Here is a 12,861-nt window from a genome sequence, read left to right as displayed (position 1 = left end):
TTGATGCATGTGCCTGTAAATGACGACGAATTTCCACTGTCTATTGTCCCATTCTCCAACTATTTATAAGATGCCACTCGACAAAAATCAGTGGCAGCAACCCGGTCTTAAATCGCAGTTTAGTGCTCAATTTATGTATATAATATAACCCACCAACTCAAAACTTTTGCTTAATAAGCTTTGGCAAAGTAAATTGGCTTCGTTTATAATTGAAAATACCTCTTCGTGGAAACACTTCGAATCGTCTTTGAAATGCCTTTCCAAATTACATTACGTAGTTTTCATCAATTACACTTGAAATGCAAATGAACTAACTGTGGCACTTAGGCTGCTCGCTGTAAAAAGAATTGCCAGCCACTATACTTCCCTGTCCTCTAAATATTGAATTACAAATAAGAAGCACAGACATGCATCTCCAAGCCAGAGTGCTGGCTCATTAAAGCTAACTTGAAATCACTGAATGAAACCTATTGTAACTCAGCATCACAGGTTTTAAGATGGGCATGGCTCCTGTGGTACAAAAAACAGCCTAACAGCAAAAATGGGAAGACCACCGCCGCATGGCCAAATCTCTCAGTGGCTACTGTATGATGTTCAGCCCTTGACCCTTTATTGTCAGCTTGTATTCCTCCTGGTGAGCATTCTTACAAATGGGGGAAGTCTATTTCATCAGCATCATAGTGTCATGGTGTTTGTTGTAAAGCACCGCCTCACACTTGAGGAAATGTCCAGTACAAAAGAACATCATCTACATTTGGAAGACAACACAACCCACACAAGCCTTTCAAAACCAGTCCAAATCAAACATAAAAGATACATAATGGAAGCAGTAGATAGATCACCACTATCAACTACTGGCTGCCAGTAGAGACACACAGTTGCCATCTTTGAAGTGGGAACATTTTCCTATAAAAAGTGATTGTCACCAAATAATCATGTGAAAAGTCGTTTACTCTTCTAGATGTGCAATTAAGTATCTGGTTAAATATTTGGCAACTGTTTTTTTTTTTATAAAGATGATAGTTACATTTGAATATCATGCCGCAAAACGTGTTATGTGTCTGCTTCGTTGGCGTGTAAATGCAATATAGATATCATGTTTAATTGCAATATTTAGCAGTTAGTCTGTGCAATTAAACGCGGTTACTGCTGGGCGGTTCTATGAGCAGAAGTCTACAGTCAGTGTGTTAAAGCATGGTGCTGAAGTTACGTGAGAAGCTCTCTGTGGCACATTTGAGTTTATTCAGTCACTCCCTCCACTTGCCAGTCCATCATACAGTCCACGGTGTAGCATGGTTCCCTAACTCACAGCCCAATTCTGAATTACATAGTGTTTTCTCATTCTCACAACAATCATGCCCTGCAGAATTCCTCTTCGTGTCCCAATAAACTGTATGGAATGCACCTTTAAATGTTTTCATTTTTCCTATTTTTTCCTCGGGTCTTGGGGGTAGGGGGTATTAGAAATGTGGTTTCTGGTTGGCTAGGGCTTTCTTCTAAGCCAGGCAGAACCCACCTCTCTAGTCAGGACAAGTAAGTTACACACCAAAGATAACATGTGCTCACCCTCCGCTAGCTTGGCGCAGAGCAGTCAGACTTATTATCAGAGGCAATGTGTAAAGCGTTTGTGCAACACACTCACACCAACAACACAATTAATTCACCACAAAACAGACTCCACACAAGATTATATAAAAATATAGTATACGTTGCGCAAATAGCATATACCAAAACTGCATGAACCATTAATTGATTTGCAAACTAGGAAATTGTGAAGATTCACAATGAGTGCAATAAGTGAAAATCTTATATGTTACAAGCATTATGAAAAACACTATTACTGTGCATAATATGCAGTCACATTATAGAGTACTGTTTATCCTGAACAATGCAATGCATACAATGACATACCACAGTGAACACTGAGGGCATAAAATGCAGCAGGTAATAAATAAAACACATGAATCCTCATATGTCACCATCCAACCATAAACACTTAACTGGTAATACAGAACTATTTGGAGGCTACCACATGAAAAAAATATATAACGATAAAGAAATAGGCCCAGCGCACGTGCGCTCCTATTCGTAAGGTTATGGTAGATCTGGGAGCCTCCTGGAACAAGACAGTTTACAAATAAGGCGCGGGCTGCAGGAGCACATGCTCCCCTACTTTAAGTGATATGGTAATCCAAGTATTTCTAACTCTGACAAGTTTCAGATTCGGGGGCCCTCCATTGAGGGCTCCCCAAAATTGTCGCCACAAATAATGTGCAGCCCCAGGTAGGTCCACAAGGGGTAGGGGCACACTCTGTAGCCTTCAGTGGGAAGACTTCACTGGGTCCCCCGCATGCTATATGATTAACAGCAGCTGCCCCAAAACACACTACCTTGACAGACTCTTGTAACCAACTACCCATGAGCATGCAGGTCAGCTTTTTCAGCCCACTCTTCAAAGAGAGTGCATGGGAGACCTCTCCCGGCCTCGTACTGCCTCAGCAATGCAGCTTCGGATTAGCACAGCGGCTTTCTAACAGAAGGTGGCCTCATATGGGGGTTTCTTTGAGATGGCAACGAGGCTTGCAAGGAGCGCGTGCCTCAGCCCAGCACATCACTTAAAACTGCCAACGGTTGCACGTTGAGGATTCCCTGACTGGGCTGGAAACAACACAAGCTGCCTTATTTGAGGAAATCAGAATCGCTTGACACTCGCCGACTGCAGAGGACAAACAGTATCAAACAGCACTCACCTCATTCTGAGCCCAGAGAGTCATGGCCAAGTAGCACGGCTTCACTACATACTGGTTTAAGCATTTCTCTCAGCTTAGGGATGAAAATAAAGCACTCCACATGCACTATTACTGAAGAGAAAAGGAGAAGCAAGCATGCCTCTTTAACCAGCACACTGTTGACGGACTCACCAGTTACAGAGTCCCACGGCACGGGTGCTGCAAGGCAAATTTTGATGGGGCTGAGATGGCGAGAACAGGGGCAAGCCAACAAGCCATTCCACTGTACTTTAGGTTCCAGTGTTAGCATCTGGTCCTAGCCGGGAAGGATCAGCAGGCAGCAGGGCAGCTCAGCAAAGCAGGGAAGCAGTCACTTAGAGAACAGTCAGTTCAGGCAAATTGGCAAGCGTACAGCACAGCAGTGTTTACTCCTGCAGAGTTCTTCTCAAGTTTAGGAGTGCACTGGTTCAGTAGCACAGCACAACAGCACAGTATCTAAAATTATGGGGTCAGAGCACATGTACTTATACTCCAAATGTCTTTGATGGAGAGGTGACTTCAAAAGAGACCTCAGAAGTGAACAACACTCCCTTTCAACCCCAGCCCTGGCTCCAGACATCAGTAGGGGGTAAATTAGCCCTTTATGTGAGGGCAGGAGACAGCCTATACAAAGATAAGTGTGTCCTACTTCCCACTCTCCTAGGCCATGAAGACCATCAGTATGCAGAAGTAACCCTGCCACACCCAACCCTTTCTGTGTGATGGCTGTCTGGAAAGTATTCACAAAGTGTAGCTGTCAACTAAGCCCAGACATGGTTTGGAGTCATCCTGCAAAGCTCCAAGGGGCTCATTTACAAGCCCTGTGTGCCACTAGAATGTCACTTTTAATGAAAAGCCATATCTACATGGCTACGTAAAGCCACCCTGTGTAGCTTTTCATGACTTTGTAGATATGGTGTGTGGCAATGCAGTGCAAGTTGCTGCATTGCCCCACACTGCAATAGAGAGTTGTGCCATGGGTATTACGGTGGGTGGTCCCAAATAACACCCATGCCATTTGACACATTTGCAGATTTACAACATGTTGTATACCTGGTAATGCATCAAAAGCCTACACCTCTCCAGGGGTAGTGTACCTGTTGCTTTTGTGCAGGAAGGAGTTCCTTTCTGTATGAAAACAAGCTGGTTTCAATGCAGGCACCTTTGCTCCATGGTGCAAGGGTACCGGCATTAACGCTAAGCAGCCCTTTGTGCAGAAGCGGAGTAGAAGAGTACAGGAATGCACCATATCTCATAGATAACGCACATTTATGCCCTTTTCTTTAGAGGTAGGGCAGTGCAGTGGGAAGGCTTGCAGTGCTGTCCTATGCCAAAAATAAGTAAATGAGGCCCAAAGAGTCAAAAGCAGCGAGAAATGCCCACTTTCTAAAAGTGAGTGTATAAGTGGCGAATGCACTCCTTCCCGTAGACTTTTTTATCTTTGCTGAAACTACCAGATAAATGCGTGCAAGCAGCGCTTGAACATCGTGAACACAACGTATCTAAAAGTGGCATTTCTAAAATAGTAATAAAAAATCCAAACTACACCAGTCAGCAGGATTTATCAATACTATTTCAAACAAACCAAACATGGCAACCTTACTGCTTTCTGTAAAGGAATTACCAGTTAAACACATATATTGGAATTCCCAATTCTAGCCTATGAGAGAAGTAGGCCTCACTCTAGGGAGAAACAAATTAGAGTGTTTGTCACTACCAAGACATGTCACACAATAAAGGCACATGTCCAAACTTTTACTTACACAGCACCCTCCCTATAGGGCTACCTAGAGCCTACCTTAGGGGTGAGCTATATGCAGTAAAAAGTAAGTTTAAGGCTTGACAAGTAGTTTTAAATGCGAAGTCAATGTGGCATACCCTGCAGTGGCATGCCTGAGACAGGTATGAAAGGCTACTTCTGTAGGTGGTGCAAACAGCGCTGCTAGCCCACTAGTAGCATTTAATTTATAAGCCCTGGAATATGGGATACCAATGTACAAGGGACTTACAAGTAAATTAAATATGCCAACCAGGTGTAAATCAATCATACCATGTTTAAAAGAGAGAGCACATGCACTTTAGGACTGATTAGCAGTGGTAAAGTGCCCAGAGTCGTAAAGCCAATAAAAAGAGGGTCAGAAAAACAGGAGGAAGAAGGCAAATATTTGGGGATACCCCTGCATAAAGGGTCAAGTCCAACAGGAGGCAATTATTTTTTTATAACCATTGATCCTAATAGCACATTTTCCTTTTTTTTCCTGTTTTAAGTTCTTCATTCATTAACATTGCTTTTATTTGGAATGTTATTGCACATACACTATATGGATTGTCTGTGATGAAACCATTGCCGCTTGTGCAACTATACAATAGGTGTGGGACAGGGTCCATTTAGATGCTCAAAATAGCAAACATTCCTAAAGGAGTATTTTTGCAAGATTCTACAAATAGATATCGCACTGGGGGATTCTGCAGCCCTTGCAGAAGTTCATGTATGTACAAGGCATGAAAACAATACAGTAACGGGATGAGGCCAAGCAATACGTAAGGAAAATCAATATGATGCAAGCCACACAATTGTATTGCAAAAATATAGATACCCTAATGCTACAGAACAAATTGAAGTGGCTTTGCAGTGTTAATGTGTCACACAGATGATAAATAAACTACAAACTAACAGTCAAACAAACAAAGAACTATTGTAAATACAATCGTTACACCAATTGTGATAATTGGTAAATGGGGATATAGTATTAAAGATTGGTGTCTTCATCAGGGTGGAAAAGTCAAAGGCATAGATCGATTCCCTGCTCCTTTCCAACCCAAACCAACCCAACCCTTGACATCCTTCACTTCAATTGAAATATCCAGTAGTCAACTTGTCTAGCATTTTGATCCTTCAAGGATCCTGCTGAAGACCAAATTAAAATTATTTGTTCTGTCAGGGGTAGAAATGTCCACTTATTCATTATTGGGCTGCTCCAAACTAATTTTCATTAATATGTTCTCCTTAACATTTTCGTTTCAATTGCCTGGGAAATCTGTAACCCAGCTGCCATCGTCGGTGATGAAGCACCCTTGGCACAAATGGGACGCTAGTCAATTCTCCAACCTGTTGGTAAAATCTATACCTGTGCTCCCCTCTAATATTGAGGCAGCGGACTCTCTTTTTCAGGAGTGGCTGACGCAGGCCGTAGACATCTGTATTCCTGTGAAATGTTGTATGAGGAAAAAACTGAGACCTCCTAATCCTTGGTTTAAAAAATCTTTGGTGGAAGCAAAAAAAGGTTGCAAACAACCGGAACGATCAAGGAGGCGTAACTATGATACTGAAGCTAAAATCATTTATCGGAAATCGATTAAAGCCTATCATAGACTGATCCAGAAAGCAAGAGGGGGCCATATTGCTACCAACATTTTGGAAATTAATAACCCTCCTAAAATGATCTTTTCCTTGCTTAAAAATATGCAACATGCCAACGAAAAAGTTGATTCTTCAACTCCTCTGGCACTCAATGTGAGGGTAAGAATATTTTACCCTCTGGACTACAGGATGAATCAATTACTTATTCCAAACACTTGTCATTCATACTCTGGAACAACTCCAAAAATGTATTCTATGTAGATTGTACAAAAATGTATTTCTTAAAGAATCAAATTTGATAAAAACATAAATTCATTTTAAAACAAAAATTACAAACTAAAAAGACATCAAACAATGTCTGCACATAATAGAAAATGATAAATTACTAAAACACGATGTTGGACGGAAGGAAAAGCTATTACCAGGCAATAACCATATGCCTTTTACAAGTTAACCTGTAACTGACTAATGACATAACATGTAACACTAATTTGTTGCTATGTTAATTGTCCTGTCCCAGATTTAACAATTTGTGTTAACGTTGACGCGTTTCGGTGAGTCTAAATGTTTGCTCCCACCATCTTCAGGACAGATCATAAGTTCCTTCCACTCTGTCTTCAATGTTCGTTCTCTAACAAAAAATATATATACTCTAATTAATTACCTGTACATACCCAAAGACTATATTTTTACTATTTTCTCAAACATTAATCAAGATTGTCTGCTGTGGCTGTGTGCGATGTATAAATCCTGACTGCCCTCTATTTCCCACCATAATTCAGTTAGATATGCTTACCCTATATAAGGTTGTTAGCGAGATTCATTTGCTTGGAGGTATTTTATTGGCTAAAACCTGGACTTCTCGCACTGTGTCCTCTTCACAATAGTTTTGTTAAATTGATAACCACAGGGCTGGAAACAGAAAGATAATGCATAATTAGTACACCCAAGCAAATCTCTCATATAAAGATCAATATTGTACATACTTTTCTAGCGTTTTAATTCTATATATATATGCCTGGATTCCCACCTATTAAAATTACTCCTGTTTATTGTGCACACGGGCCGCCCAATGCTTATCTAAAAAGAATACAGCCATTATTTCCTCTACTTATGAGCATATGTATGGCCCATTGTATTTACACATTATTCGTATGGGCCACATTACCCCTTACCGATATACCTCATACCAAGTGTGCATATGGCCGGCCAGATTCTCGTTAAAAAAGGTTCAGCCATTATTAGCTTTATTTACGAGTATTTGCAAAACCCGTAATTTTTGAGTCCCACCGTCATGTTATTTATCAGACCCCCGGCGTTATACAAATGCTGACTCTAATCAGTTACACTTTCAATAAATGGATTGTATGTCATATGCTTCTCGAGGGATATAATCTGATTGTAATATAGGATGGATTTGACAAATGATTTTTTAAATATTTTAAATGGTGTTTGAGAAAATAGTAAAAATATAGTCTTTGGTTATGTACAGGTAAATAATTAGAGTATATATATTTTTTGTTAGAGAGAGTGGAAGGAACTTATGATCTGTCCTGAAGATGGTGGGCGTAAACATTTAGCCCCGCCGAAACGCGTTGACTCTAACACAAATTGAATTTGGGACAGGACAATTAACATAGCAACAAATTGGTGTTACCTGTTATGTCATTAGTCAGTTACAGGTTAACTTGTAAAAGGCATATGGTTATTGCCTGGTAATAGCTTTTCCTTCCGCCCAACATCGTATTTTAGTAATTTATCATATTCTATTATGTGCAGACATTGTTTGATGTCTTTTTAATATGTAATTTTTGTTTTAAAATGAATTTATGTTTTTATCAAATTTGATTCTTTAAGAAATACATTTTTGTACCATCTACATAGAATGGATGTACGTCATGACAACGCGGGCTTTTACACCGCGCTGCCATTACGACGCATCCATTACAACGCAAGTCGTTACAACGACTTGCGCTGTAGGCGCTGGATTTTGGAATAGTATGATTTACTATTCCAACTGCAGCCTACGCAAAAGTAGGGAAGGTGTTGGAATAGTAAATCTACTATTCCTTAGTATCTATAGCCATCCATCGTAAGTCGTTGTAACGACTTGCGTTGTGATGGCAGCGTCTTAATGGCAGCGCGGTGTAATGCCCGCGTTGTCATGGCTGTCTCCCACATAGAATACATTTTTGGAGTTGTTTCAGAGTATGAATGATGAGTGTTTGGAATAAGTAATTGATTCATCCTGTACTCCAGAGGGTAAAATATTCTTACTGTTACTGTTATTGGTGCTCTGACCCTTCTTGGATCGTATGAGCCCCTCTCCTTGATTTTCAAAGACTCAATGTGAGGCACTTGCAGATGTTTTTGTGTGCAAAGTACAGACCATTTATGACAACCTGCATACGGTCTGCCCCCCTGAAGCCTCCTCGAATATCTCTCTAATGCCCTCGCCGATTGCTAGGCCTAATCCTGTTAAACCAACGTTGTGCTCTTTTCCCCCACTTCCCCTATCTGGAATTGAATCTCTATGCTCTAAAATCAAATCAGGTTCTCCAGCTGACCCTCTGAGACCCGATCAGCTTCGGCAAGTTCTGAACTCTGTTTCCTCCGTAAGCAGGGATATGGTGAATCTATCACTGTCGTCGACATGACTGCCGGCTTCCTGGAAGCACGCAAAAGTTATTCTGCTTTTAAAAAAGCCTTCTCTGTAGTCATCGGACCCGAGTAACTTTCGCCCAATTTCCCAGCTTCCTTTTCTGGCTAAGGTTACTGAGGCATATGTGAACTCAGTACTGGCAGAATTTGTCGAGCACACTAAAACTCTTGACCCCTCTCAAAATAGCTTTCGCCCCCGTCACAGCACCGAATCGGCGTTGTTAGCTGTGACTGAGAACATCCGGTGTAGCCTAGATGTTGGGAACTCTGCAGCCTTAATTCTTTTGGATTTAAGTACCGCGTTCAACACGGTTTCCCATGAGATCCTTCTAGGCTGGTTTAAATCCTTCCTACAAGATAGAACCTTTCAAGTGGTGGCGCTACCGTTCCATTCTCAAACACATGCTATTAAGCATGGGGTTCCTCAGGGCTCTATACTGAGCCCTGCACTTTTTAACATCTATGTGCAGCCCCTAGCCCTGCTGGCAAAAAGCATAGGGTTGTCATTGGTCTCATACGCCGATGACACCCAGATAGTTATTACCTTTTCGAGGAACTGCCAAGATAATCTCATCAAACTCAAAGAGGACTTGGTAGCCATCTCTGACTGGATGGCAGCTAATTGTTTACAGCTGAATGCTGCCAAGTCAGAAATCCTAGTGCTAGGGAGAGACAGCTCCCTCTGGTCAGAACAGTGGTGGCCTGTCAAACTTAAACCCGCACCCCAGCCAAAGAAGGCAGTACAAAATTTGGGCTTTAGGATCGATAGCGAACTTTCATTTAAGGTGCAATCCAAGGCCCTGGCTGGATCCTGATTTGGTCTTTTAAGAGGGTTGAGGGCCCTACTGGGCTATTTTGCACCAAAAGTTTGCCAAACCATCCTGCAGGCTACAATTGTGTCAAGGCTGGACTATGGGAATTCCCTATATTTAGGCGCCAACAAGTCCTGTATTGCTCATCTGCAGAGAATTCAGAAGGCAGCAGCTCGCGCCCTGTTAGCTTTACCCAGATCTTGCTCAGTCTCGCATCTTCTGCTTAAATTGCACTGGCTACCGATAGCAAAAAGAATTAAGTTTAAGTCTCTGTGTGTGGCCCATAAAATATTGACCTGCCAAGGACCACAGATTTTGGCGGATCTGCTGGTCCAATATGTACCGAATCGCCCTATGCGTTCGGCTAATGCGGGCTTGTTCTGTACTCCCCGCTTTTTCAGAGCCAGAGCGGGAGGTCGATCATTTAAAGTTCAGGTAGCGCGCCTCTGGAACTCTCTTCCTACCTCCATCAGAGGACTCCAGAACCACATGGTCTTTCGTAAGGCGTTAAAGACCTGGCTCTTTCCAGCTTAGGCTCTTCTCTTTCCTTTGATGTGTTTCAGCCATGGCTCAGTTAGCACTGGGACGCCCCAACACTGGGGCAGCTATGCGCTTTATAAAATGTTTAAATAAATAAATTTACAAGCCTCTTTTTGGAACGGAATTGTGTGGTGACACTCCTTTATTACTATTATATAATTCGACCGTCTAAAGCATTATCAATGTGCCAAAAGCAACCCAAGAAATGAATGGTCACATACAATGCCTTTCGAAACTGGAAGATGCTCCACAGTTCCACGAACTCATAGGGGTCCTTTATACAATTAATATGGATATGGAAAAAGTAACACCTGTATTTAAACATTGCTGTCATTGTACACACATATCTGGACTCATGATATAAAGACACACACAAACTTACCTTTGCAATGTTTAGGGACAAAATCATAGCTATTTTCTGTCTTTCATTTATGCACAATATTTTTGGAGATTTTTTTAAAAAATTTCAGCACAAAGATTAGCGATTACTTAGACAATCTAATGTATGTCATATCATCTCTCTTCTGTACTAAATCGAACTGATTTATACTTGCTAACGATTGTAGTGCTAGGAGTAATTGTTGTACACGCTACCAAGCCAAGAGAGGTATGGTGCTTTTATGGTGTAAAGTTTAAACTCAGTGATGATTATGGAAACTTCTTCAGTAACCTACAAGATAGTTTCAGGGTGTCCTATTGTATACGTGGAAATCAGGAAAGAAGAACGTCATTGAGGACAGCCAACTAGCATCATTCATCCATGCTGACAACATTCTTCAGGGGATGTGCACTCCACCTGCTTTATTTCCTCTCCACCAGCTTAAAGTGTCCTCACCAGGACAGGAAAGTCCATTAATAAAGTTCGTACTGGTTGATCAAAGTGCGGCTAACTTCGTTCAAAGGCAATAGTATGTAACAGAGAGATAGTGCAATATTGTTGCAGGATAGAGATTGGTGAGTGTTAACAGTTGATAGCAGAGAGGATGCCTATGAAAGTTCTAAATAATTTTGGATTGCCTCCAACACTAAATTCATACGGTATTGAAATTTTTTGTTGAGACTTAAAGGTCTCAGGTGAGGAAGCTTTTTAGAGATTTTCACATTAATGTTACAACAGGGATCTGCAATGAGATAGCTTCTTCTTAATTCTGGTATGATGGATTACGAGTGCCTGCGTTATCACGTGGAAAGACATTTCAAAGGAATTCATAGAAGAGGAAACACATCTACATTTTGTGTTCCAAATCGTGCAGAAACACCAGTGATTAAAGATAACTGTAAAACTTAAGAGAGTAATAAGAATTTTATTTTATTGAAAAAGTAGCAAGCACAAGTTCTTAACATTAAACATTCAACTTGGAATTGAATCAACATTGCTGCTTCACTATGAGCACGGAATCCATTACTGCATCAAAATCTTTTTTGAAGTGTACTTTTTATGAGAAGTCAGCAAATGCGCCCTGCCTTTTCTATGTACATTCCAAACACGATTTAATGGACAGCTTGGGCAGTCTTTAAAGAAACTCAAAGCCCAACATTGTGAAAACTTTCAGATCAACTGGCAAAGATACATGATTAAATTGCTAAGAACCAAGCGTGTCCGTATTTCGTGTAAATGTGTGTGGTGTGTGTGGTATTCTGTGTACTTAGGCATATGTGTGCGCCTTGCGTATCTGGTGTGAGTGTGTGTGTGTTGGTGTGTGTGAGTGTGTGTATGTATGAGTGTGTGATCTGTGAATGCTTTGTGAGTGTGTAAGAGTATGCATGTGAGTAATATGGGTGTGTGTGTGTTTTGAGTGTGTGTCATCGTAAAATGCTCATGTATATGAATATCATTGGCACTCTAAATTAGACACAAGCAAGACCGGTGAGATTTCTTTCTCTTTTTAAGGTCATCACTTTGGTGAGACGTCATCGTTCTACATTATCAATTTGAATCTCATAGAGAAAAGGGTATATTAAAAAAAAAGAATCAGCAAGATTTAATATAAGGAACCTCTAGAGATTTACCAGAAAATAATATTGCCAGGTTAAGTTCTCTGGATACATTGAGGAAGCACTACATCCCTCTTTTTTCAGTAGTATGGGGCCTTCGTGAAGTGGACCCATAAGACACCCACATTGCTACATTTTATGGACGCATGTTCATTGGAGAAAAATATTCCCTTTACAAGTACTCAGGTTTCTCCCTAACGCTGTCAAGGAGGATAGTCCAGCATTTCTATAGGGTACAACTGTGTATATTGAATTTCTAGAACGAACGCACTTTGATAAATCCAGAGAATTGTTAGTAACTCAGGATGTAGTCTCTGTGCACAAATATTCTCTGACTGGACACATTGAAATTGATTGAAATATATGTATACTTCTAGGAGGAAATTATCTGTCTCTATATATTTTATCATCAAAGGCACTTCAAAATCAAATCGAAACCTTTTTTCACCTACAAATGAAATTTTCAGTGTGGGGACAATGGGGCATATTATCAAGAAGGGCGTTAAAATTATCGCCGCTTTAGCGGCAGGAAACTGCTGCTAAAGCGGCGATGTCCTTGAGAATTCCCATAGAAGCCCATGTTCACACCAGAACATGGGCTTCTATGGGAATTCACAAAGGTATATTATCAAGCCCATTACCGCTTTAGCGGCAGTTTCCTGCCGCTAAAGCGGCGATAATTTTAATGCCCTTCTTGATAATATGCTCCACTGTTCGCCTCACC

At 41.0% G+C, this 12,861-nt stretch overlaps 1 protein-coding gene across 6 annotated transcripts in view; it reads right to left on the bottom strand.

Moving 5' to 3' along the window:
* Positions 1-12,861, bottom strand: part of LOC144819488 (myb-related transcription factor, partner of profilin-like) — a 522,799-nt gene that overhangs the window by 438,287 nt on the left and 71,651 nt on the right. For 5 of the 6 annotated variants that reach the window (XR_013607400.1, XR_013607401.1, XR_013607399.1 and 2 more), the window contains exon 2: positions 6,926-7,041. The exons of the other annotated variant lie outside the window; for it this stretch is intronic. The gene's annotated coding sequence lies outside the window, so the exon portion shown is untranslated. The remainder of the gene's footprint in view (positions 1-6,925; positions 7,042-12,861) is intronic. 6 annotated transcript variants of the gene reach the window in all.

The sequence above is a fragment of the Lissotriton helveticus genome, chromosome 2_1, assembly GCF_964261635.1.
Source record: "Lissotriton helveticus chromosome 2_1, aLisHel1.1, whole genome shotgun sequence".
NCBI classification, from domain to species: Eukaryota; Metazoa; Chordata; class Amphibia; order Caudata; family Salamandridae; genus Lissotriton; species Lissotriton helveticus.
The sequence above is the reverse complement of the archived record's forward strand: the minus strand, read 5'-3'. Positions and strand labels throughout refer to the sequence as shown.